At 44.0% G+C, this 26,064-nt stretch overlaps 1 pseudogene; it reads right to left on the bottom strand.

The window, feature by feature from the left end:
• Positions 1-24,074: 24,074 nt before the first annotated feature.
• On the bottom strand, positions 24,075-25,851 carry LOC122927128 (annotated as a pseudogene).
• Positions 25,852-26,064: the final 213 nt, after the last annotated feature.

A 26,064-nucleotide genomic window follows, 5' to 3' on the forward strand; every position in this document is an offset into this window, starting at 1 on the left:
GTCCCTAGGAGATCATACATATTTCACCTATCCTGTGGATGAATGATAAATGTTAAATAGCCAACTTGTTTATTGATAATACAAGCTTAATACAAGCTTAAACTCAGGACCAGGAAAATTAATGCAATATGTTTTCAAAGTAACTCTTTATGTCCAAAAAGTATGTACTGTGTGTATGTATATATATATATATATATATATATATATATATATACACACACACACACACACAGATGTAGCTAAACTTGATGGTTAACTTGTTAAGTAAACAATGGCAAGAAAATGTTAATTTACTTTTTCAATGGATTTCAATGGCTTTTGCCATCAGATAACACTGACATGTTATCAGAGTCAATTTTAGCTCAGCTACATTATATATATATATATATATATATATATATATATATATATATATATTCATACATAAACAGATTATAATATATATACAGTCCTGATCAAAAGTTTAGGACCCAAAATGGCAAAAAACTCATATTTAGCATGGCTGGATCTTAACAAGGTTCCAAGTGGGGCTTCAACATGCAATAAGAAGAAATGGGAGTGAGAAAAAACATTTTTTGAGCATTCAATTTAATGAAAACAACGAATAAACAGGCTGTTTTTCAGCTGATCAAAAGTTTAGGACCACACCTATTGTTTCGGCATGCTTGATGCAAGCGTTTCCATGAGGTGAGTGGGAACATTTCTCCAAGTGGTGAAGGCAGCCGCACGAAGGCCATCTACTGTCTGGAACTGTTGTCCATTTTTGTAAACTTCCCTTGCCATCCATCTCCAAAGGATCTCAATTGGATTTAGATCAGGGGAACACGCAGGATGGGCCCAAAGAGTGATGTTATTCTCCTGGAAGAAGTCCCTTGTCCTGCAGGCATTGTGTACTGTAGCGTTGTCCTGTTGAAAAACCCAGTCGTTACCACACAGACGAGGGCCCTCAGTCATGAGGAATGCTCTCTGCAACATCTGGACATAGCCAGAGGCAGTTTGACGCCCCTGCACTTCCTGAGGCTCCATTGTTCCACTAAAGGAAAAAGCACCCCAGACCATTATGGTGGGATCTGCTTGTCATGCCAGTAACAACCATCAGGACCATAAGATTGCATTTTTTCTCATCAGAGAATAAAACTTTCTTCCACATTTGAATGTCCCATGTTTGGTGCTCTCTTGCAAAGTCCAAACGAGCAGTTCTGTCACTTCTGTGGCGTTCAAGGCGATGAGGTCTTTGAAGACATTTTTTAGTTTTTGAAGCACTTCAGTCTCAGATGTCATCTGATGGTTTTGGGGCTGCAATCAGCACCAGTAGGGGCCTTAATTTGGGTCGAGGATCGTCCAGTGTCTTCACGGACAGCCAATTGAATCCTCCGGCTCAGTGCTGATGACATTTTTTGGGGTCTTCCACTTGACTTTTTTGTTACAAAACCTCATGATCATTTAAGAATTTAAGAAAATCCGAATGGCTGTCTTACTGCGTCCCACCTCAGTAGCGATGGTGCGCTGTGAGAGACCCTGCTAATGCAGTTCAACAACCCGACCACGTTCAAAAAGGGAACGTTTTTTTGCCTTTGCCATCACAACGTGTGACTACCTGACAGAAAATGACAATGAATCCACATCTTTGCATAGATTTGACCTTTTAAAGGGATGTGGTCCTAAACTTTTGATCAGCTGAAAAAACAGCCTGTTTCAGTTTATTTGTTGTTTTCATTAAATTGAATGCTCAAAAAATGTTTTGTCTCACTCCCATTGTTAAGATCCAGCCATGCTAAATATGATTTTTTGCCATTTTTCAAGTGGTCTTAAACTTTTGATCAGGACTGTATATATATTGTAGGAAAACGCAAGGGGTCATCATTGATGGAAGATATGTGTCACCGAGGTTCCTGGCCTCGGTGAGGTTAGAGCCGGTAATTTTAAGTGTCAGCAGCAGCCAGTGCTGACTGACACTATTGGTTATTTAGTGTGGCTGTAAAGCTGATCCGGGCCGGCTCTTACTGGGAGCAGCCAAAGTGCAGGTGGGTGGCTGTTGCTCACGTTCCAGGCAGGGTTTTGGCTAGGGATATAAAACCCAGCCAGCAGTCTCAGCTGGATGTGGATTATCTTCCATTTCACAGTGCACATGTCACAACCAGACAGCTGAGAAGCTCTGACAGAAGCTTTTCAGAACCTCCTCCTTGAGTTTTCTTTGTTCTGGTTTTCAGTTCCTCATCTCGTTAGCCTCTCTCAGCTGTCATGTAGTTGGACTGATTGCATCCCTTTAAATTCCTCCCCATAATGCATTAGTGTGCGGCTTATACAACTTCCTGGAGTGTGTGTGCATGCTGATCCTATTTTCCAGCCTTCTACAAGATAAGTGCTGTACATTTATTTGTGATTTTCTGTTTGCTGGATCCCAGGTGACCCTGACTCCCTCCGTGTCTAGTGTAGGGAGCCGGTGGTCGTGTCCCCTCACTATTATAGGGTGTTCAGGTGTTATACAGTCGAGGTACGAGGATATGCGATCATCTACCATTGGGATTTTTGCATAGGCTGAGCAGTCAGGGTGAGTGCCAGGTCTTATGCAGGAGTCTCCCTTTTGTTCCTTAGTTTTAAATCCAGTGAGTCATATATTCATTTTGCACTGTCTTGTTTCCTGTACACCTTCCGTGACATTATAAGCCGCCAAAACCGTCTCAAGCATGGATCCGGTTTCACTTTTGACTGAACGCTTCCAGGGTCTTTCATTGGAGGTAGCTCATCTCCGTAAGACCCTTCTCAGTTTCTAGTGACCGGTTCAGCTTGCGTTCATGGAGTTTGTTCTGAGCCTAAGATCTCGCTCCCGGATACGTTCTCCGGGGGTAGTGAGAATTTTGTGCGTTTCAGAGAGGCTTGCAAACTCCATTTTTCGCCTTCTTCCCCATTCCTCTGGTGATGAGGAACGGAGGGTGGGGATCATTATATCGCTGCTCAGGGGTAACGCTCAGTCGTGGGCCTTTTCGCTGCCGGTGGGGGCATGGCCCCTTCGTTCAGTGGATGAATTATTTTTAGCCCTGGGTCAGATATATGATGATCCGGATCGTGTTGCTTTGGCTGAGTCTAGACTACGTCTGTTATGCCAGGGTAAACAATCCGCAGAGATATACTGCTCAGAATTTCGGAGATGGGCAGCTGATGCTGGTTGGAATGATGATGCACTCCGAAGTCAATTTTGCCATGGTCTTTCAGAGGGATTGAAAGATGCATTTGCCTTTCATGAGAGGCCTATCTCCTTGGACTCTGCTATGTCTCAGGCCGTTCGTATTGACAGGCGTCTTAGAGAGAGAGGAGAGATCTCTCCTTCCTGTCATACTCAGTCCCAGGACAGTGCAGCGGTCTCATTTTGTGCGCAGGGGTCTCAGTCGCTGTCAGCCCCTTCTGAGCAGGAGCCCATGCAGCTGGGGTTGATTGCCTCTGACAATAAAAGATTCAGCCCGCATGGGAAGGTTTGTTTTTGTTGTGGAGGTATAAATCATTTGGCAAATGTTTGTCCCTCTAGGAGATTCAGGCAGTTTTCTGGGAGTAATAAAGAAACAAAAAGGAAAAAATATTTTAAAAATGTTCCATCTGTTACTATTGGCAGGGTTGAGGCGGAAATTGAAGGTTTTCCGTTTGCTTGTAGTTCCCATTTTGTCCTGCCTGCCAGGGTGGCGCTAGAGAGCAAGAACATTTTTTTGGGAGATTTTTGTAGATAGTGGAGCAGCTGTCAATCTCATTGATAATCATTTTGTGATAACTCATGGTTTCCAGGTGTGCACTTTGGGAAAGGATATTCCTGTTTTTGCTATTGATTCCGCTCCACTTTCTCAGAAATCATTAAAGGGCATAGTTCACAATATTCGTTTAATTGTGAATGATGCTCATGTTGAGGATGTGTCATGTTTCGTCCTTAGCGGATTACCTACTTCTCTTGTGTTGGGGCTACCCTGGCTCACTAAACATAACCCCACCATTGATTGGCAAGCGAGGCAAATAAATGGTTGGAGTGACTTTTGCAGAGAGAATTGCCTCACAACATCTGTTTCTGAGGTTTCTACTAAGACTGTACCACCTTTTCTCTTTTTAAATTTCGGATGTCTTCTCTGAGAGTGGAGTTCAGGATTTTCCCCCGCACAGGGAGTACGATTGCCCTATTAATCTCATCCCAGGCGCCAAGCTGCCTAAATCTCGTTTATACAATCTTTCCCAACCTGAAAGGGTCGCTGTGCGTACTTATATCTCGGAGAGTCTGAGAAAAGGACACATACGTGAGGCATGTAAGGCCTTTACGTGAGACACATACGTGAGGCACGTAAGGCCTTTTCTAATATCAACGAAGTCACCTGTTGCCGCTGGTTTTTTCTTTGTTAAGAAAAAAGATGGTTCTTTAAGACCTTGTCTGGATTTCAGGGAGCTGAACAGTATCACTATTCGTGACCCTTATCCGCTTCCTCTGATCCCGGACCTGTTTAACCAGATTGTTGGGGCTAAAGTCTTTTCCAAATTAGATCTAAGAGGGGCATACAACCTGGTCAGGGTCAGAGAAAGAGACGAATGGAAGACGGCCTTCAATACCCCTGAGGGCCATTTTGAGAATTTGGTTATGCCTTTTGGTTTGATGAATGCCCCAGCCGTTTTTCAGCATTTCGTGAACAGCATTTTTCATCATTTAATGGGAAAATTTGTATTAGTGTATTTGGATGACATTTTGATTTTTTCTCCTGATTTCAAAACTCATAAGGAACACTTACGTCAGGTCTTGCTCATCCTGCGGGAGAATAAATTATATGCGAAACTGGAAAAATGTGTGCTTGCGGTTCCAGAAATTCAATTTCTGGGGTTTCTTCTCTCCGCTTCTGGTTTTCGCATGGACCCCGAGAAGGTCCGCGCTGTGCTTGAGTGGGAGCTTCCTGAGAATCAGAAGGCGCTGATGCGTTTTTTGGGCTTTGCCAATTATTACAGGAAGTTTATTTTGAATTATTCCTCTATTGTTAAACCACTCACTGATATGACCAGAAAGGGGGTAGATTTATCTTCCTGGTCGGTAGAGGCACGTAAGGCCTTTTCTAATATCAACGAGAGTGTTGCTTCCGCTCCCATCTTGGTACAACCTGATATTTCTCTACCCTTCATAGTTGAGGTTGATGCTTCTGAGGTGGGTGTGGGTGCGGTCTTGTCTCAGGGTTCCTCTCCTGCCAAATGGCGACCGTGTGCCTTTTTTTTTCGAAGAAACTCTCCTCCGCAGAGAGAAATTACGATGTGGGAGATAGGGAATTTTTTGCCATCAAGTTGGCTTTTGAGGAATGGCGCCATTGGCTAGAGGGAGCCAGACACCCTAGTACTGTGTTTACTGACCATAAAAATCTGGCCTACTTGGAGTCAGCCAAGTGTCTGAACCCGAGACAGGCCAGATGGTCTTTGTTCTTTCCAAGGTTTAATTTTGTTGTCATGTTCCGCCCTGGGGTTAAGAATGTGAAGGCAGATGCCCTGTCACGTTGTTTTCCGGGAGGTGGGAATTTTGGCTGAAGGTGTGGTGGTCTCTGCTCTTTTTCCTGAATTGGAGGCAGAGGTGCAGGCAGCCCAGTCAGAGGCTCCTGATCTTTGTCCTCCTGGGAGGTTGTTTGTGCCTCTCGCTTTAAGACACAAGATTTTTAAGGAACACCGCGATACGGTCCTTGCTGGGCACCCGGGGGCAAGTGCCACAGTGGATCTCATCGCTCGGAGATTCTGGTGGCCTGCGCTTCGTAAGTCGGTTGAGGGTTTTGTGGCAGCCTGTGAGACTTGCGCTCGTGCCAAAGTCCCTCATTCACGGCCATCAGGTTCTCTCCTTCCCTTACCCATTCCTTCCCGTCCTTGGACACATCTGTCCATGGACTTCATAACGGACCTGCCTCGTTCCTCGGGGAAGACTGTGATTCTGGTGGTGGTGGACCATTTTAGCAAAATGGTGCATTTCATCCCTTTTCCTGGTTTGCCCAATGCTAAGACGCTTGCGCAGGCATTTATTGATCATATTGTCAAATTGCATGGTATTCCTTCAGACATAGTCTCTGATAGGGGGACGCAGTTTGTTTCCAGATTCTGGAAGGCTTTCTGTTCTCGCTTGGGGGGTCGGTTGTCATTCTCTTCTGCTTTCCACCCGCAGTCGAATGGCCAGACAGAGCGCGTCAATCAGAATCTGGAGACATATCTGCGCTGTTTTGTGGCTGAGAATCAGGAGCATTGGTGTTCTTTTTTGTCCCTTGCTGAGTTTGCTTCAGTGGATGAATTCTTTTTAGCCCTGGGTCAGATATATGATGATCCGGATCGTGTTGCTTTGGCTGAGTCTAGACTACGTCTGTTATGCCAGGGTAAACAATCCGCAGAGATATACTGCTCAGAATTTCGGAGATGGGCAGCTGATGCTGGTTGGAATGATGATGCACTCCGAAGTCAATTTTGCCATGGTCTTTCAGAGGGATTGAAAGATGCATTTGCCTTTCATGAGAGGCCTATCTCCTTGGACTCTGCTATGTCTCAGGCCGTTCGTATTGACAGGCGTCTTAGAGAGAGAGGAGAGATCTCTCCTTCCTGTCATACTCAGTCCCAGGACAGTGCAGCGGTCTCATTCTGTGCGCAGGGGTCTCAGTCGCTGTCAGCCCCTTCTGAGCAGGAGCCCATGCAGCTGGGGTTGATTGCCTCTGACAATAAAAGATTCAGCCCGCATGGGAAGGTTTGTTTTTGTTGTGGAGGTATAAATCATTTGGCAAATGTTTGTCCCTCTAGGAGATTCAGGCAGTATTCTGGGAGTAATAAAGAAACAAAAAGGAAAAAATATTTTAAAAATGTTCCATCTGTTACTATTGGCACACAAAAAAAGACCGGCACTCGGATATCGATGAAGATTGCTTTATTCAAGCATCAAAGGTCAAGCAGAGAACAAAAGCGACACGTGTTTCGGCTCTATGAGCCTTTGTCAAGCATAGTACATATATATGAACTTAAGATTTAAATAGTGCGCCGCACCTGACGCACACAACGTGGTGAGGTCATGTTACCATGAGTACCATTGTCAACAAAACACTATTATGCAGGAATTCTTATCATTCCTGCATTTAGATCAAATTAGCAATATTCGTTACAACATCATTCCCTCATTGTGAAGGATTACCTCATAAAGACATTTTATATATATAACCGTACCTCCTTTATATGAGCATTATATACTAATGAAATTTTTTTTTTCGGTGTAATCCAATGAAACAAAAGGAAAAAAAGGAAAAAAAGGAAAAAGAGAGGATGTCAGCGTGGGACAGCTGCAGAAACTAAAAAAATAACAAAATATACATGGAAATTCATCATCAATAAAATTGCATACATTAACGATGGCTGGCTGTAATCTTTATTTTCTTCTATTTCTTCTTCTATCACTTTTTCTGAGACTGTAAAAGGAAAAATTATATAAATCTTTTCATATATATATATGTGTATATACACACACATATATATACAAATATGTACACATGTGTATTGTGTCAAAGAGAAAAAAAAAATTTTATATTATAATTTCAGAGGAAAAAATGTTATTCAAAGGAATGCATTTAAATCATACTCTCGGTTGAGACCTTTGGGTTCAACAGTCTGCAAGGTGTGTATCCAAAAGCTCTCACGCTTTTTGAGCATGAGAACTCTATTGCCCCCTCTGCGTGCTGGCAACACTTGCTCAATGATTTGAAATCTCAATTGAGATACATTATGGGAACATCTGTCAAAGTGAAGGGGAACTGGTAATAGTAAGTTTTTTTTACGTATAGTAGATTTATGATTGCTAAACCTATCCTTCATTCTGACAGATGTTTCACCAATGTATATCAAGCCACAAGGGCACTTTAATAAATATACAACAAAATTACTATCGCAAGTGAAAAAACCTTTTATGGGAAATTGCTTCCCAGTATGTGGGTGAGAAAAAGTTTCACCTCTGATGACAGCGGAGCAATGAACACAATGCAAACAAGGAAAAGTTCCCTTTTTAGGAGCGCTCAAAAAAAGTTGGCGTGGCATTGTGGTTCCTCCTATGTCTGCTTTTACAATAGTATCACGGATGTTTCTCGTTCTTTTATAGCAAATCATAGGGACCTCACCAAATTCAACAATATCGGGATAGGCCGTACGCATAATCCCCCAATGCTTGTTAAATCACATGACTAAATTTGTTAATAAAAGGGTGGTATTTCACAATGAAAGGTAAACGTTTGCCGGCCCTGCTGGATTTTAGAATTTTTGGGCTGCTACACTTCTGTAATTCAAACTCCAAAAGCGGCCTAGGGTAGCCTCTTAAAGAAAATTTCTCAGCCATCTCATTTAATCTAGTCTGTCTCACTGATTCGTCTGATACAATTCTCTTTACCCGCTGAAATTGTGAATATGGCAAAGATTTCTTGACAAAAGGTGAATGGTTGCTGGAAAAATGTAGCAAACTATTTTTATCAGTCTTCTTTATATACAAATCGGTATGTATCCGATTGTCATGACCTTTAATCACCAATGTATCAAGAAAATTAATCTGTAACAGATCACTTTGAATGGTAAAGGACAGTTCTGGCCATATATTGTTCATTTCTTGGGCACAATTTTGAAGGGACTCGATGCCGCCCCGCCATATGCAAAAAATATCGTCTATAAAACGACGCCAAAATATGCAATGTTGTTTGTATAATGAGTTGGTATATATAAAATGCTCTTCAAACCAGATCATATAGCTATTTGCATATGGTGACTACAACATAGATTCTCGTCTTTCGGCCTCTTTTTTAGGACAAAGACGCCGAAGAGGAAAAACACAAGGAGAGCAGGACGCCATCACAAGAGAGGGACAACCACCGATGACAACCAGGTCCCAGGTATGAAGGAGACTTTGCTATATAATATATCCTCTAAGAACTTAACACCGATACAGTTACAATTACTTGAAAAAGGACTATCATTCAGTCCAACTGAGGCCTTCGATACCTTTCAATTTGATATGGACTGTCGCCGTTTTTTTAGAGGTATAAGACTAAAGGCGCACTTTGCTGCCCAGGATATGTCAGTCTCCACACCAGATTTAAGTAGTCATAAAGGATTGTCACTGAGTCAATTTGGGTTAAGACTCAAAAGTAGTTATCAACCTCCCAAAACATATCATCCTGTGGAGACCTTCATATCCTTGGTACAGAGAGATTTTGATGTTATTCTATCTGGTATACAACACGAGGGATTGACTATTACGCATAATCTATCCACAGCTGAAAAACAAGCTTTGCGGTCTTTACTTGATGACAAGTCAGTTATATTTAAGCCTGCTGATAAAGGGGGTTCTCTTGTCTTGCTTGATAAGGATTACTATATTTCGGAAATACTATCACAGCTCTCTGATAGGGACACATATTATCCTTTAAATAGTGATCCTGTCTTCGATATCAAACGTAAATTGATGCTAATCATACAGAAATATAAAGATATATGTGATCTTGATGAGAAGCTGTGTCAGTTTTTGATTAATCAATATCCAGTTACCCCTATCCTGTACACTTTACCAAAGATCCACAAGAATATGACGGCACCCCCTGGTCGACCTATAGTGGCCTCTAATGAATCTATATTGTCTGCACCAGCCATGCTTATTGAGAAGGTTCTAACCCCCCTGATAAAAAACTCTCGTTCTTTTCTGCTGGACACTAATCACTTTTTGTCCAGCATTAAGGAATTACATCTTGAGACAGGTGATTATCTGGTCACTATGGATGTATGCAGTTTGTATACATCCATAGAACATACTAAAGGACTAACTGCGGTTGAGAGTATCCTGGAATCATCTCAATATACTGTACATGAACGAGAATTTTTTCTACAATTACTGGAATTGGTATTACGAGAAAACTATTTTTTATTCCAGGATACCTTCTTCCAGCAGAGGCGGGGTACCGCGATGGGCTCGCATGCCGCACCGCCATATGCAAATAGCTATATGATCTGGTTTGAAGAGCATTTTATATATACCAACTCATTATACAAACAACATTGCATATTTTGGCGTCGTTTTATAGACAATATTTTTTGCATATGGCGGGGCGGCATCGAGTCCCTTCAAAATTTTGCCCAAGAAATGAACAATATATGGCCAGAACTGTCCTTTACCATTCAAAGTGATCTGTTACAGAATAATTTTCTTGATACATTGGTGATTAAAGGTCATGACAATCGGATACATACCGATTTGTATATAAAGAAGACTGATAAAAATAGTTTGCTACATTTTTCCAGCAACCATTCACCTTTTGTCAAGAAATCTTTGCCATATTCACAATTTCAGCGGGTAAAGAGAATTGTATCAGACGAATCAGTGAGACAGACTAGATTAAATGAGATAGCTGAGAAATTTTCTTTAAGAGGCTACCCTAGGCCGCTTTTGGAGTTTGAATTACAGAAGTGTAGCAGCCCAAAAATTCTAAAATCCAGCAGGGCCGGCAAACGTTTACCTTTCATTGTGAAATACCACCCTTTTATTAACAAATTTAGTCATGTGATTTAACAAGCATTGGGGGATTATGCGTACGGCCTATCCCGATATTGTTGAATTTGGTGAGGTCCCTATGATTTGCTATAAAAGAACGAGAAACATCCGTGATACTATTGTAAAAGCAGACATAGGAGGAACCACAATGCCACGCCAACTTTTTTTGAGCGCTCCTAAAAAGGGAACTTTTCCTTGTTTGCATTGTGTTCATTGCTCCGCTGTCATCAGAGGTGAAACTTTTTCTCACCCACATACTGGGAAGCAATTTCCCATAAAAGGTTTTTTCACTTGCGATAGTAATTTTGTTGTATATTTATTAAAGTGCCCTTGTGGCTTGATATACATTGGTGAAACATCTGTCAGAATGAAGGATAGGTTTAGCAATCATAAATCTACTATACGTAAAAAAAACTTACTATTACCAGTTCCCCTTCACTTTGACAGATGTTCCCATAATGTATCTCAATTGAGATTTCAAATCATTGAGCAAGTGTTGCCAGCACGCAGAGGGGGCAATAGAGTTCTCATGCTCAAAAAGCGTGAGAGCTTTTGGATACACACCTTGCAGACTGTTGAACCCAAAGGTCTCAACCGAGAGTATGATTTAAATGCATTCCTTTGAATAACATTTTTTCCTCTGAAATTATTATATAAAAAATTTTTTTTCTCTTTGACACAATACACATGTGTACATATTTGTATATATATGTGTGTGTATATACACATATATATATATGAAAAGATTTATATAATTTTTCCTTTTACAGTCTCAGAAAAAGTGATAGAAGAAGAAATAGAAGAAAATAAAGATTACAGCCAGCCATCGTTAATGTATGCAATTTTATTGATGATGAATTTCCATGTATATTTTGTTATTTTTTTAGTTTCTGCAGCTGTCCCACGCTGACATCCTCTCTTTTTCCTTTTTTTTCCTTTTTTTCCTTTTGTTTCATTGGATTACACCGAAAAAAAAATTTCATTAGTATATAATGCTCATATAAAGGAGGTACGGTTATATATATAAAATGTCTTTATGAGGTAATCCTTCACAATGAGGGAATGATGTTGTAACGAATATTGCTAATTTGATCTAAATGCAGGAATGATAAGAATTCCTGCATAATAGTGTTTTGTTGACAATGGTACTCATGGTAACATGACCTCACCACGTTGTGTGCGTCAGGTGCGGCGCACTATTTAAATCTTAAGTTCATATATATGTACTATGCTTGACAAAGGCTCATAGAGCCGAAACACGTGTCGCTTTTGTTCTCTGCTTGACCTTTGATGCTTGAATAAAGCAATCTTCATCGATATCCGAGTGCCGGTCTTTTTTTGTGAATCAAGTGGGCTGTCTTTCCCTGACTCGAGCACCGGGACCGCTGTGGAACAGAGGAGTGCCGTCCGTACTTCACTATATTGTTACTATTGGCAGGGTTGAGGCGGAAATTGAAGGTTTTCCGTTTGCTTGTAGTTCCCATTTTGTCCTGCCTGCCAGGGTGGCGCTAGAGAGCAAGAACATTTTTTTGTGAGATTTTTGTAGATAGTGGAGCAGCTGTCAATCTCATTGATAATCATTTTGTGATAACTCATGGTTTCCAGGTGTGCACTTTGGGAAAGGATATTCCTGTTTTTGCTATTGATTCCGCTCCACTTTCTCAGAAATCATTAAAGGGCATAGTTCACAATATTCGTTTAATTGTGAATGATGCTCATGTTGAGGATGTGTCATGTTTCGTCCTTAGCGGATTACCTACTTCTCTTGTGTTGAGGCTACCCTGGCTCACTAAACATAACCCCACCATTGATTGGCAAGCGAGGCAAATAAATGGTTGGAGTGACTTTTGCAGAGAGAATTGCCTCACAACATCTGTTTCTGAGGTTTCTACTAAGACTGTACCACCTTTTCTCTTTTTAAATTTCGGATGTCTTCTCTGAGAGTGGAGTTCAGGATTTTCCCCCGCACAGGGAGTACAATTGCCCTATTAATCTCATCCCAGGCGCCAAGCTGCCTAAATCTCGTTTATACAATCTTTCCCAACCTGAAAGGGTCGCTATGCGTACTTATATCTCGGAGAGTCTGAGAAAAGGTGTTCTTTTTTGTCCCTTGCTGAGTTTGCTTTAAATAACCGTCGTCAGGAGTCCTCTGATAAGTCACCATTTTTTGGTGCATATGGGTTTCATCCGCAGTTTGGGACTTTCTCGGGAGAGGGGTCTTCTGGTTTACCTTATCAGGACAGATTCTCCTTGTCTTTGTCATCTATTTGACAAAAGATTCAGGATAATCTAAAGAGCATGAGTGAGAGATATAAGCGTGTGGCAGATAAGAGACGTGTGCCTGGTCCGGACCTGAATGTTGGTGATCTGGTGTGGTTGTCTACCAAGAATATCAAATTGAAGGTTCCCTCCTGGAAGTTGGGTCCTAGGTTTATTGGGCCTTACAAAATCCTGTCTGTCATCAATCCTGTTGCCTACCGTCTTGATCTTCCTCAGACTTGGAAGATCCATAATGTTTTTCAAGTCCTTATTGAAACCTTATGTTCAACCCATTGTACCCTCGCCTTTGCCTCCTTCTCCGATTATGGTTGATGGGAATCTTGAATTTCAGGTCTCTAGTAGAGTTGAGCGAACACCTGGATGTTCGGGTTCGAGAAGTTCGGCCGAACATCCCGGAAATGTTCGGGTTCGGGATCCGAACCCGATCCGAACTTCGTCCCGAACCCGAACCCCATTGAAGTCAATGGGGACCCGAACTTTTCGGCACTAAAAAGGCTGTAAAACAGCCCAGGAAAGAGCTAGAGGGCTGCAAAAGGCAGCAACATGTAGGTAAATCCCCTGCAAACAAATGTGGATAGGGAAATGAATTAAAATAAAAATTAAATAAATAAAAATTAACCAAAATCAATTGGAGAGAGGTTCCATAGCAGAGAATCTGGCTTCCCGTCACCCACCACTGGAACAGTCCATTCTCAGATATTTAGGCCCCGGCACCCAGGCAGAGGAGAGAGGTCCCGTAACAGAGAATCTGTCTTCATGTCAGCAGAGAATTAGTCTGCATGTCATAGCAGAGAATGAGGCTTCACGTCAGCCACCACTGCAACAGTCCATTGGCATATATTTAGGCCCAGCACCCAGGCAGAGGAGGGAGGTCCCGTAACAGAGAATCTGTCTTCATGACAGCATAGAATCAGTCTGCATGTCATAGCAGAGAATGAGGCTTCACGTCAGCCACCACTGCAACAGTCCATTGGCATATATTTAGGCCCAGCACCCAGGCAGAGGAGGGAGGTCCCGTAACAGAGAATCTGGCTTCATGTCAGCAGAGAATCAGTCTGCATGTCATAGCAGAGAATGAGGCTTCACGTCAGCCACCACTGCAACAGTCCATTGGCATATATTTAGGCCCAGCACACAGGCAGAGGAGAGAGGTCCCGTAACAGAGAATCTGTCTTCATGTCAGCAGAGAATTAGTCTGCATGTCATAGCAGAGAATGAGGCTTCACGTCAGCCACCACTGCAACAGTCCATTGGCATATATTTAGGCCCAGCACCCAGGCAGAGGAGAGAGGTCCCGTAACAGACAATCTGGCTTCATGTCAGCAGAGAATCATTCTGCATGTCATAGCAGAGAATCAGGCTTCACGTCACCCAACATTGGAACAGTCCATTGGCATATATTTAGGCCCCGGCACCCAGACACAGGATAGGTTCATTCAACTTTGGGTAGCCTCGCAATATAATGGTAAAATGAAAATAAAAATAGGATTGAATGAGGAAGTGCCCTGGAGTCCAATAATATAATGGTTAAGGGGAGATAGTTAATGTCTAATCTGGACAAGGGACGGACAGATCCTGTGGGATCCATGCCTGGTTCATTTTTATGAACGTCAGCTTGTCCACATTGGCTGTAGACAGGCGGCTGCGTTTGTCTGTAATGACGCCCCCTGCCGTGCTGAATACACGTTCAGACAAAACGCTGGCCGCCGGGCAGGCCAGCACCTCCAAGGCATAAAAGGCTAGCTCTGGCCACGTGGACAATTTAGAGACCCAGAAGTTGAATGGGGCCGAACCATCAGTCAGTACGTGGAGGGGTGTGCACACGTACTGTTCCACCATGTTAGTGAAATGTTGCCTCCTGCTAACACGTTGCGTATCAGGTGGTGGTGCAGTTAGCTGTGGCGTGTTGACAAAAGTTTTCCACATCTCTGCCATGCTAACCCTGCCCTCAGAGGAGCTGGCCGTGACACAGCTGCCTTGGCGACCTCTTGCTCCTCCTCTGCCTTGGCCTTGGGCTTCCACTTGTTCCCCTGTGACATTTGGGAATGCTCTCAGTAGCGCGTCTACCAACGTGCGCTTGTACTCGCGCATCTTCCTATCACGCTCCAGTGCAGGAAGTAAGGTGGGCACATTGTCTTTGTAGCGTGGATCCAGCAGGGTGGCAACCCAGTAGTCCGCACAGGTTAAAATGTGGGCAACTCTGCTGTCGTTGCGCAGGCACTGCAGCATGTAGTCGCTCATGTGTGCCAGGCTGCCCAGGGGTAAGGACAAGCTGTCCTCTGTGGGAGGCGTATCGTCATCGTCCTGCCTTTCCCCCCAGCCACGCACCAGTGATGGACCCGAGCTGCGTTGGGTGCCACCCCGCTGTGACCATGCTTCATCCTCATCCTCCTCCACCTCCTCCTCATCCTCGTCCTCCTCGTCCTCCAGTAGTGGGCCCTGGCTGGCCACATTTGTACCTGGCCTCTGCTGTTGCCAAAAACCTCCCTCTGAGTCACTTCGAAGAGACTGGCCTGAAAGTGCTAAAAATGACCCCTCTTCCTCCTCCTCCTCCTCCTCCTCCTGGGCCACCTCCTCTTCCATCATCACCCTAAGTGTTTTCTCAAGGAGACATAGAAGTGGTATTGTAACGCTGATAACGGTGTCATCGCCACTGGCCATGTTGGTGGAGTACTCGAAACAGCGCAACAGGGCACACAGGTCTCGCATGGAGGCCCAGTCATTGGTGGTGAAGTGGTGCTGTTCTGTAGTGCGACTGACCCGTGCGTGCTGCAGCTGAAACTCCACTATGGCCTGCTGCTGCTCGCACAGTCTGTCCAGCATGTGCAAGGTGGAGTTCCACCTGGTGGGCACGTCGCATATGAGGCGGTGAGCGGGAAGGCCGAAGTTACGCTGTAGCGCAGACAGGCGAGCAGCAGCAGGATGTGAACGCCGGAAGCGCGAACAGACGGCCCGCACTTTATGCAGCAGCTCTGACATGTCGGGGTAGTTGTGAATGAACTTCTGCACCACCAAATTCAGCACATGCGCCAAGCAAGGGATGTGCGTCAAATTGGCTAGTCCCAGAGCTGCAACGAGATTTCGCCCATTATCACACACCACCAGGCCGGGCTTGAGGCTCACCGGCAGCAACCACTCGTCGGTCTGTTGTTCAATACCCCGCCACAACTCCTGTGCGGTGTGGGGCCTGTCCCCCAAACATATGAGTTTCAGAATGGCCTGCTGACGTTTACCCCGGGCTGTGCTGAAGTTGGTGGTGAAGGTGTGTGGCTGACTGGATGAGCAGGTGGAAGAAGAGGAGGAGGAAGCCGAGAAGGAGGAGGTGGCAACAGGAGGCAAAGAATGTTGCCCTGCGATCCTTGGCGGCGGAAGGACGTGCGCCAAACAGCTCTCCGCCTGGGGCCCAGCTGCCACTACATTTACCCAGTGTGCAGTTAGGGAGATATAGCGTCCCTGGCCGTGCTTACTGGTCCACGTATCTGTGGTTAGGTGGACCTTGCCACAGATGGCGTTGCGCAGTGCACACTTGATTTTATCGGATACTTGGTTGTGCAGGGAAGGCACGGCTCTCTTGGAGAAGTAGTGGCGGCTGGGAACAACATACTGTGGGACAGCAAGCGACATGAGCTGTTTGAAGCTGTCTGTGTCCACCAGCCTAAATGACAGCATTTCATAGGCCAGTAGTTTAGAAATGCTGGCATTCAGGGCCAGGGATCGAGGGTGGCTAGGTGGGAATTTACGCTTTCTATCAAATGTTTGTGAGATGGAGAGCTGAACACTGGCGTGTGACATGGTTGAGACGCTTGGTGACGGAGGTGGTGGTGGTGGTGTTGGTGGTACATCCCCTGTTTGCTGGGCGGCAGGTGCCAACGTTCCTCCAGAGGCGGAGGAAGAGGCCGAGGCGGCAGCAGCAGAATAGGCCGAGGCGGCAGCAGCAGAAGAGGTAGCAGGGGGAGCCTGAGTGACTTCCTTGGTTTTAAGGTGTTTACTCCACTGCAGTTCATGCTTTGCATGCAGGTGCCTGGTCATGCAGGTTGTGCTCAGGTTCAGAACGTTAATGCCTCGCTTCAGGCTCTGATGGCACAGCGTGCAAACCACTCGGGTCTTGTCGTCAGCACATTGTTTGAAGAAGTGCCATGCCAGGGAACTCCTTGAAGCTGCCTTTGGGGTGCTCGGTCCCAGATGGCGGCGGTCAGTAGCAGGCGGAGTCTCTTGGCGGCGGGTGTTCTGCTTTTGCCCACTGCTCCCTCTTTTGCTACGCTGTTGGCTCGGTCTCACCACTGCCTCTTCCTCCGAACTGTGAAAGTCAGTGGCACGACCTTCATTCCATGTGGGGTCTAGGACCTCATCGTCCCCTGCATCGTCTTCCACCCAGTCTTGATCCCTGACCTCCTGTTCAGTCTGCACACTGCAGAAAGATGCAGCAGTTGGCACCTGTGTTTCGTCATCATCAGAGACATGCTGAGGTGGTATTCCCATGTCCTCATCATCAGGAAACATAAGTGGTTGTGCGTCAGGGCATTCTATGTCTTTCACCGCTGGGGAAGGGCTAGGTGGATGCCCTTGGGAAACCCTGCCAGCGGAGTCTTCAAACAGCATAAGAGACTGCTGCATAACTTGAGGCTGAGACAGTTTCCCTGGTATGCATGGGGGTGATGTGACAGACTGATGGGGTTGGTTTTCAGGCGCCATCTGTGCGCTTTCTGCAGAAGACTGGGTGGGAGATAATGTGAACGTGACTAATTGACTAATGCCTGTACCTGCTCAGGCCTTACCATCCTTAGAACGGCATTGGGCCCCACCATATATCGCTGTAAATTCTGGCGGCTACTGGGACCTGAGGTAGTTGGTACACTAGGACGTGTGGATGTGGCAGAACGGCCACGTCCTCTCCCAGCACCAGAGGGTCCACTAACACCACCACGACCATGTCCACGTCCGCGTCCCTTACTAGATGTTTTTCTCATTGTTATGGTTCACCACAACAACAAATATATTATTTGGCCCAATGTATTGTATTCAAATTCAGCGGGATATAAATTTGAGGCCTAGTATTTAGGCGCTGGGTGACCGGTATGGATTTAGTGACAGAATTAGACTTGGAAATGCACAGAAGCGTGTGTGTGTGAAGTTATTCTGAATGACCCAATGTGCACCTTGAATATTATATACCCTTTTAGGGATAGATTTCAAATAGCTCTGATATAGCAGAAACCACTAAATTATGAAATTGCTAAATTGGGAATTGTATTTCAACCCAGAACAAGAAATGTGCATGAACGGACACTAAATAACTCGCCCAGCTACAGCACTAAGGACAGATTTAGCAGGATATAAATTTGAGGCCTAGTATTTAGGCGCTGGGTGACAGGTATGGGTTTAGTGACAGAATTAGACTTGGAAATACACAGTAGCGGGTGTGTGTGAAGTTATTCTGAATGTCCCTATGTGCACCTTCAATATGATCTACCCTTTTAGGGATAGATTTCAAATAGCTCTGATATAGCAGAAACCACTAAATTATGAAATTGCTAAATTGGGAATTGTATTTCAACCCAGAACAAGAAATGTGCTTGAACGGACACTAAATAACTCGCCCAGCTACAGCACTAACGAGAGATTTAGCAGGATATAAATTTGAGGCCTAGTATTTAGGCGCTGGGTGACAGGTATGGGTTTAGTGACAGAATTAGACTTGGAAATACACAGTAGCGGGTGTGTGTGAAGTTATTCTGAATGACCCAATGTGCACCTTGAATATTATATACCCTTTTAGGGATAGATTTCAAATAGCTCTGATATAGCAGAAACCACTAAATTATGAAATTGCTAAATTGGGAATTGTATTTCAACCCAGAACAAAAAATGTGCTTTGACGGACACTAAATAACTTTCCCAGCCACAACAGGACAGCGTTAACGAGAGATTTAGCAGGATATAAATTTGAGGCCTAGTATTTAGGCGCTGGGTGACAGGTATGGGTTTAGTGACAGAATTAGACTTGGAAATACACAGTAGCGGGTGTGTGTGAAGTTATTCTGAATGACCCAATGTGCACCTTGAATATTATATACCCTTTTAGGGATAGATTTCAAATAGCTCTGATATAGCAGAAACCACTAAATTATGAAATTGCTAAATTGGGAATTGTATTTCAACCCAGAACAAGAAATGTGCATAAACGGACACTAAATAACTCGCCCAGCTACAGCACTAACGAGAGATTTAGCAGGATATAAATTTGAGGCCTAGTATTTAGGCGCTGGGTGACAGGTATGGGTTTAGTGACAGAATTAGACTTGGAAATACACAGTAGCGGGTGTGTGTGAAGTTATTCTGAATGACCCAATGTGCACCTTGAATATTATATACCCTTTTAGGGATAGATTTCAAATAGCTCTGATATAGCAGAAACCACTAAATTATGAAATTGCTAAATTGGGAATTGTATTTCAACCCAGAACAAGAAATGTGCATGAACGGACACTAAATAACTCGCCCAGCTACAGCACTAACGAGAGATTTAGCAGGATATAAATTTGAGGCCTAGTATTTAGGCGCTGGGTGACAGGTATGGGTTTAGTGACAGAATTAGACTTGGAAATACACAGTAGCGGGTGTGTGTGAAGTTATTCTGAATGACCCAATGTGCACCTTGAATATTATATACCCTTTTAGGGATAGATTTCAAATAGCTCTGATATAGCAGAAACCACTAAATTATGAAATTGCTAAATTGGGAATTGTATTTCAACCCAGAACAAGAAATGTGCATGAACGGACACTAAATAACTCGCCCAGCTACAGCACTAACGAGAGATTTAGCAGGATATAAATTTGAGGCCTAGTATTTAGGCGCTGGGTGACAGGTATGGGTTTAGTGACAGAATTAGACTTGGAAATACACAGTAGCGGGTGTGTGTGAAGTTATTCTGAATGACCCAATGTGCACCTTGAATATTATATACCCTTTTAGGGATAGATTTCAAATAGCTCTGATATAGCAGAAACCACTAAATTATGAAATTGCTAAATTGGGAATTGTATTTCAACCCAGAACAAGAAATGTGCATGAACGGACACTAAATAACTCGCCCAGCTACAGCACTAACGAGAGATTTAGCAGGATATAAATTTGAGGCCTAGTATTTAGGCGCTGGGTGACAGGTATGGGTTTAGTGACAGAATTAGACTTGGAAATACACAGTAGCGGGTGTGTGTGAAGTTATTCTGAATGACCCAATGTGCACCTTGAATATTATATACCCTTTTAGGGATAGATTTCAAATAGCTCTGATATAGCAGAAACCACTAAATTATGAAATTGCTAAATTGGGAATTGTATTTCAACCCAGAACAAGAAATGTGCATGAACGGACACTAAATAACTCGCCCAGCTACAGCACTAACGAGAGATTTAGCAGGATATAAATTTGAGGCCTAGTATTTAGGCGCTGGGTGACAGGTATGGGTTTAGTGACAGAATTAGACTTGGAAATACACAGTAGCGGGTGTGTGTGAAGTTATTCTGAATGACCCAATGTGCACCTTGAATATTATATACCCTTTTAGGGATAGATTTCAAATAGCTCTGATATAGCAGAAACCACTAAATTATGAAATTGCTAAATTGGGAATTGTATTTCAACCCAGAACAAGAAATGTGCATGAACGGACACTAAATAACTCGCCCAGCTACAGCACTAACGAGAGATTTAGCAGGATATAAATTTGAGGCCTAGTATTTAGGCGCTGGGTGACAGGTATGGGTTTAGTGACAGAATTAGACTTGGAAATACACAGTAGCGGGTGTGTGTGAAGTTATTCTGAATGACCCAATGTGCACCTTGAATATTATATACCCTTTTAGGGATAGATTTCAAATAGCTCTGATATAGCAGAAACCACTAAATTATGAAATTGCTAAATTGGGAATTGTATTTCAACCCAGAACAAGAAATGTGCATGAACGGACACTAAATAACTCGCCCAGCTACAGCACTAACGAGAGATTTAGCAGGATATAAATTTGAGGCCTAGTATTTAGGCGCTGGGTGACAGGTATGGGTTTAGTGACAGAATTAGACTTGGAAATACACAGTAGCGGGTGTGTGTGAAGTTATTCTGAATGACCCAATGTGCACCTTGAATATTATATACCCTTTTAGGGATAGATTTCAAATAGCTCTGATATAGCAGAAACCACTAAATTATGAAATTGCTAAATTGGGAATTGTATTTCAACCCAGAACAAAAAATGTGCTTTGACGGACACTAAATAACTTTCCCAGCCACAACAGGACAGCGGTAACGAGAGATTTAGCGGGATATAAATTTGAGGCCTAGTATTTAGGCGCTGGGTGACCGGTATGGATTTAGTGACAGAATTAGACTGGGATATGGCCAAAAAATAACCACACTATTGATGGTTAAATGCACTTGGTGATGGGCGCAGCTTGCCCCTGATGTAGTATATGGCCAAAAAATGAACAGACTATTGCTGGTTAAATGCACTTGGTGTCACAGCTTGACCAACCACACTACTGAGGGTTAAATGCACTTGGTGACGGGCGCAGCTTGCCCCTGATTTAGTATATGGCCAAAAAATGAACAGACTATTGCTGGTTAAATGCACTTGGTGTGATAGCTTGACCAACCACACTACTGAGGGTTAAATGCACTTGGTGTGACAGCTTCACCCTGATGTAGGCTTTAGCCAAAAAACAACCACACCATTGAGGGTTAAATGCACTTGGTCGCAGCTTGTGCTGGCGCACCACAAGACACAAAATGGCCGCCGATCACCCCAGAAAAATGTGACTGACAAACGGTCTGGGCAGCCTAAAAACAGTGAGCAATTGAGGATCAGCAGCTCAATGATCCACAGCTGCAGATCGATCAGTTAATCAAGTCCTTTGGAGGAGTTAATCTGCCTAATCTCGCCCTACTGTCGCAGCCGCAACCTCTCCCTACGCTAATCAGAGCAGAGTGACGGGCGGCGCTATGTGACTCCAGCTTAAATAGAGGCTGGGTCACATGGTGCTCTGGCCAATCACAGCCATGCCACTAGTAGGCATGGCTGTGATGGCCTCTTGGGGCAAGTAGTATGACGCTTGTTGATTGGCTGCTTTGCAGCCTTTCAAAAAGCGCCAAGAAAGCGTCACAAAAGCGCGAAGAAAGCGACGAACACCGAACCCGAACCCGGACTTTTACGAAAATGTCCGGGTTCGGGTCCGTGTCACGGACACCCCAAAATTCGGTACGAACCCGAACTATACAGTTCGAGTTCGCTCATCCCTAGTCTCTAGGATTGTGGATTCTCGTCTTGTCCGCGGTTCTCTCCAGTACCTCGTTCATTGGGAGGGTTATGGTCCTGAGGAGAGGATGTGGGTCCCAGTGACTGACATTAAGGCCACTCGTCTTATCAGGGCTTTCCATAGGTCCCATCCTGAGAAGGTGGGCTCTGAGTGTCCGGAGTACACTCGTAGAGGGAGGGGTACTTTCACAACCAGACAGCTGAGAAGCTCTGACAGAAGCTTTTCAGAACCTCCTCCTTGAGTTTTCTTTGTTCTGGTTTTCAGTTCCTCATCTCGTTAGCCTCTCTCAGCTGTCATGTAGTTGGACTGATTGCATCCCTTTAAATTCCTCCCCATAATGCATTAGTGTGCGGCTTATACAACTTCCTGGAGTGTGTGTGCATGCTGATCCTATTTTCCAGCCTTCTACAATATAAGTGCTGTACATTTATTTGTGATTTTCTGTTTGCTGGATCCCAGGTGAACCTGACTCCCTCCGTGTCTAGTGTAGGGAGCCGGTGGTCATGTCCCTCACTATTATAGGGTGTTCAGGTGTTATACAGTCGAGGTACGAGGATATGCGATCATCTACCTTTGGGATTTTTGCATAGGATGAGCAGTCAGCGTGAGTGCCAGGTCTTATGCAGGGGTCTCCCTTTTGTTCCTTAGTTTTGGATCCAGTGAGTCATATATTGATCCGTGACAGCATATCAGTGGAGTCTCTGTGGTTTGGGATCTGCATATTGTGTACTGTACTAAAGGGCTGAGAGCCGTATTACTGGGAAGCAGGCCCTAAAGCCTGTTGGGGACTGCTACTGCCAAAACCGATAACAAGGTGAATGCTTTATGTTCTGTGGACTTACCATGGTGTGAATGAACACCAAGATGACGAACTGTCACTTTTGCTTATGTGTGAATAAACACTGCACTGTTTAAATAAAAGACTTTGTTTTTACCTCTGTACTGCGTCTGCTAATCTGCCTACCAGAGCGAATCCCCACATTTGGTGTCGGATGCGGGCAAACGCAGTGAGGCAGGTCTGAAGGGCAAAAAGTTTTTGTTTTCCCAGGCACAAGTGCATGTCTTATAATATGCCGGCAAGGTTGGGACTCGAGGCCCCTGACAAAATGGAGGTGGTTGTGAAAGCCCTTGTGGAGGCCAACTTGCAGCAGCGGGGGGCTAACAAGCAGCAGCAAGAAACTAACCAGCTGCTATTACAACATGTAATGGCATTGCAAGCGGCAGGAGCGTCCCAGAACGTCCACGATGCCAGAAAAGCTGTCCGCGCACCGATTCCTAAGATGACCCCCTCGGATGACGTTGAGACCTATCTGGTGGTCTTCAAAAAGGTGGCCCTGAGGGACAAGCTACCCCCAGACCAGTGGGCTGAGGTCGTCGCTCCATTCCTGGCATCTGGTCCCCAGCAAGTATTTTTTGATCTACCCAATGATCAAGCGACTGACTACCCGACAGTAAAAGGTGAGATCCTGGCGAGACTTGGGGTGAATGTATTGGCCCGGGCCCAGTGGGTGCATCAATGGGAATTTAACCTGGCTGAACCCACCAAGGGTGACACCTCTTTCTTTTAAAAATCTTGATGCAATAAACAAATTTATGTGATACTTATAGACATTCAAAACCTGAAAACGGGTCGGTTCTGACCCTAACATAAGAGGAGGGTTAAAAAGGACATACATTGTTGTTCTTAAGAAGAAAGCAAAAAAAACAACACAGAACACAGATGGCTACATAGTTAGCACCATACATAATCACATTAGCAACACTTTTTTTTTTTTTTACATAAAACGTTCATAAACAATGAAAAGCAAGTAATAATACAAAATGTAGACTTGCAAGGTCAAACAAACAACACACAATCAAGCAAGGCAAACCAATAGAAATCAAGTACTACTTTCAAAGCATCTTTGTGCAGGAACTTGCATGTGTTTGTGTGGGTGTTTTTAGATGCATGTGTGGCAAAAGCTGACACTTTTAGCATGTTCTTTGCAGATATATTTTTTACAGTGGAAGCATAATGTGTGTGTCTTTCTGTCCTTATTGCTGGGGCAGACCTGACACCTCTTTCTTTTAGAATCAGATGGCATCACTGGAGTTGTGGCTGTGGCTGTGCTGGTTGATGTTGAGGCAAGGCTAGATGATGATGAGGATGCTGGCACTGATTCTCTTTGTGTTGTTGATGGTGTGGATGGAGTGCTTGATGAACTCTGCATCTGTCTGATCACGGCTGCAGCGACTGGATCTCGAGACACCCGTTTCCTTTGCTCAATGTGTGCCTTGACAAGGGAACTTCCTAGCTCCTTGAGAAATATCCTCCGCTTGTTATTTTTTTGTGTGTTCCAACTGGGGTGGATGTGGGTCCATAACACAAATGCATTGTATGCAGACACATCTAGGATGTTAGAAAACACAGCCATCGGCCATCTCCTGGTCATTCGCTGACAAGTATAGGTAGCAGTCAGCTTGTCCAGGTTGTCCACTCCTCCTTTGTTTTTATTGTAATCCAGGATAATTGTGGGCTTTTTGTCACTTCTTGATGACATAGCTGCATCTTTGTGAAAAGTGGACATAAGTATAACTTTTTTTTTTTTTTGGTGGACAATATGAAACAACAGTGGTGGTGTCTGTAAAAACAAATTTTGAAGAAAGTGAAGCTCTGTCCTTCACCTGCAAAATTTCAGTGTGCAGCTCAGGTTTATTTATTTTTATTGTGCCTACCATGGTGAGTTTCCTCCTGAGAAGTTCTTTTCCAAGGTCATAGCTGGTAAAAAAAATTGTCAAGACGTGATATTGTGACCCCGCAGTCCAGTAGTCAAATCAAGGACTACACGTTGTCCTTGTTTTTTCTCAGGGATGCCACTTTCGAGTTTGCCGGTGTAAATCTGTAGGTTCCATGCATAGCTTGTTTTTGCATCACAGGCTGCCCAGATTTTTATGCCGTATTTGCCTGGCTTACTGGGCATATACTGCCGGAAGGGGCAATTTCCACGGAAAGGGATCAAACGTTCATCTACTGTTACCTGAGGCCCAGGGTTAAACATTAGTGGAAGGAGCTGAACCCATTTCTCCCAGACATCCCTTATGGGAGCAAGCTTGTCAGATTTTGCTCTAGTATCTCTGTTGTCAAATCTGAAAACTCTTGATATCATTCGAAAGGTGTGAAGTGACATTGTTGCTGGGAAGATATATCTGCCTCTTGACTTGTCCCAAAGACTATCAGTGGCCTCCAGCGAGAAGAAGAACACCAATATAAGCATCTAGGCATTCCTCATTTATGTCATTCCACATGTTGCCATGGTCTTTTTTTCCTTCAAGGTTTGTCATTGCAATTATCACTTTTTTTAGTGACAATGGCATGAACAGTTCAAAACATGTTTTGATGTCACTTACTCTCGTCACAGCAAACCTTGTGATCCCAGGGGTCATTTTGATTACATCTGCAGCAGCTGCCCTGCCATGTAAGTCAGGAGGTTCTGAACTCCAACAGATCTTACCACTTTTGGATTTGAATGTTTCAGCAGGAACAGCAGCAGGTTCAGCACTGGTGGCCTCCTCATCAGATGTGTCTGTGTATTCTGGTTGATACTCTACTTCATCTTCTGCCTCAGAAACCTGCTCATCCATATCGCTATGCTGCTCTGTGTCCTCTGCCTCATTTTCATCCAAGATATAATCCAGTATTTGGCTTCCTGTAAATCTTCTCACTCTTGCATGCTGCATATTGGAGATGATTACTCTGCAAGTCAGCAACTCTGAAATGTATTGGTCCTATGTATCTTTACTTTATTTAGAGAAGCAGCCAAGCAGGCAAAGAGATGGGCCCCTCGCTAACTACAGCTCCCAGGGCTGAGAGGTGATTGGCTGTCAGTGTTACTAAGCAGAGAGAGTGTTTATGATTTCAGTTTTGGCACTTATTAGTGTCCTATAATCCTA

This window comes from Bufo gargarizans, chromosome 1 (genome assembly GCF_014858855.1).
Source record: "Bufo gargarizans isolate SCDJY-AF-19 chromosome 1, ASM1485885v1, whole genome shotgun sequence".
NCBI lineage: Eukaryota > Metazoa > Chordata > Amphibia > Anura > Bufonidae > Bufo > Bufo gargarizans.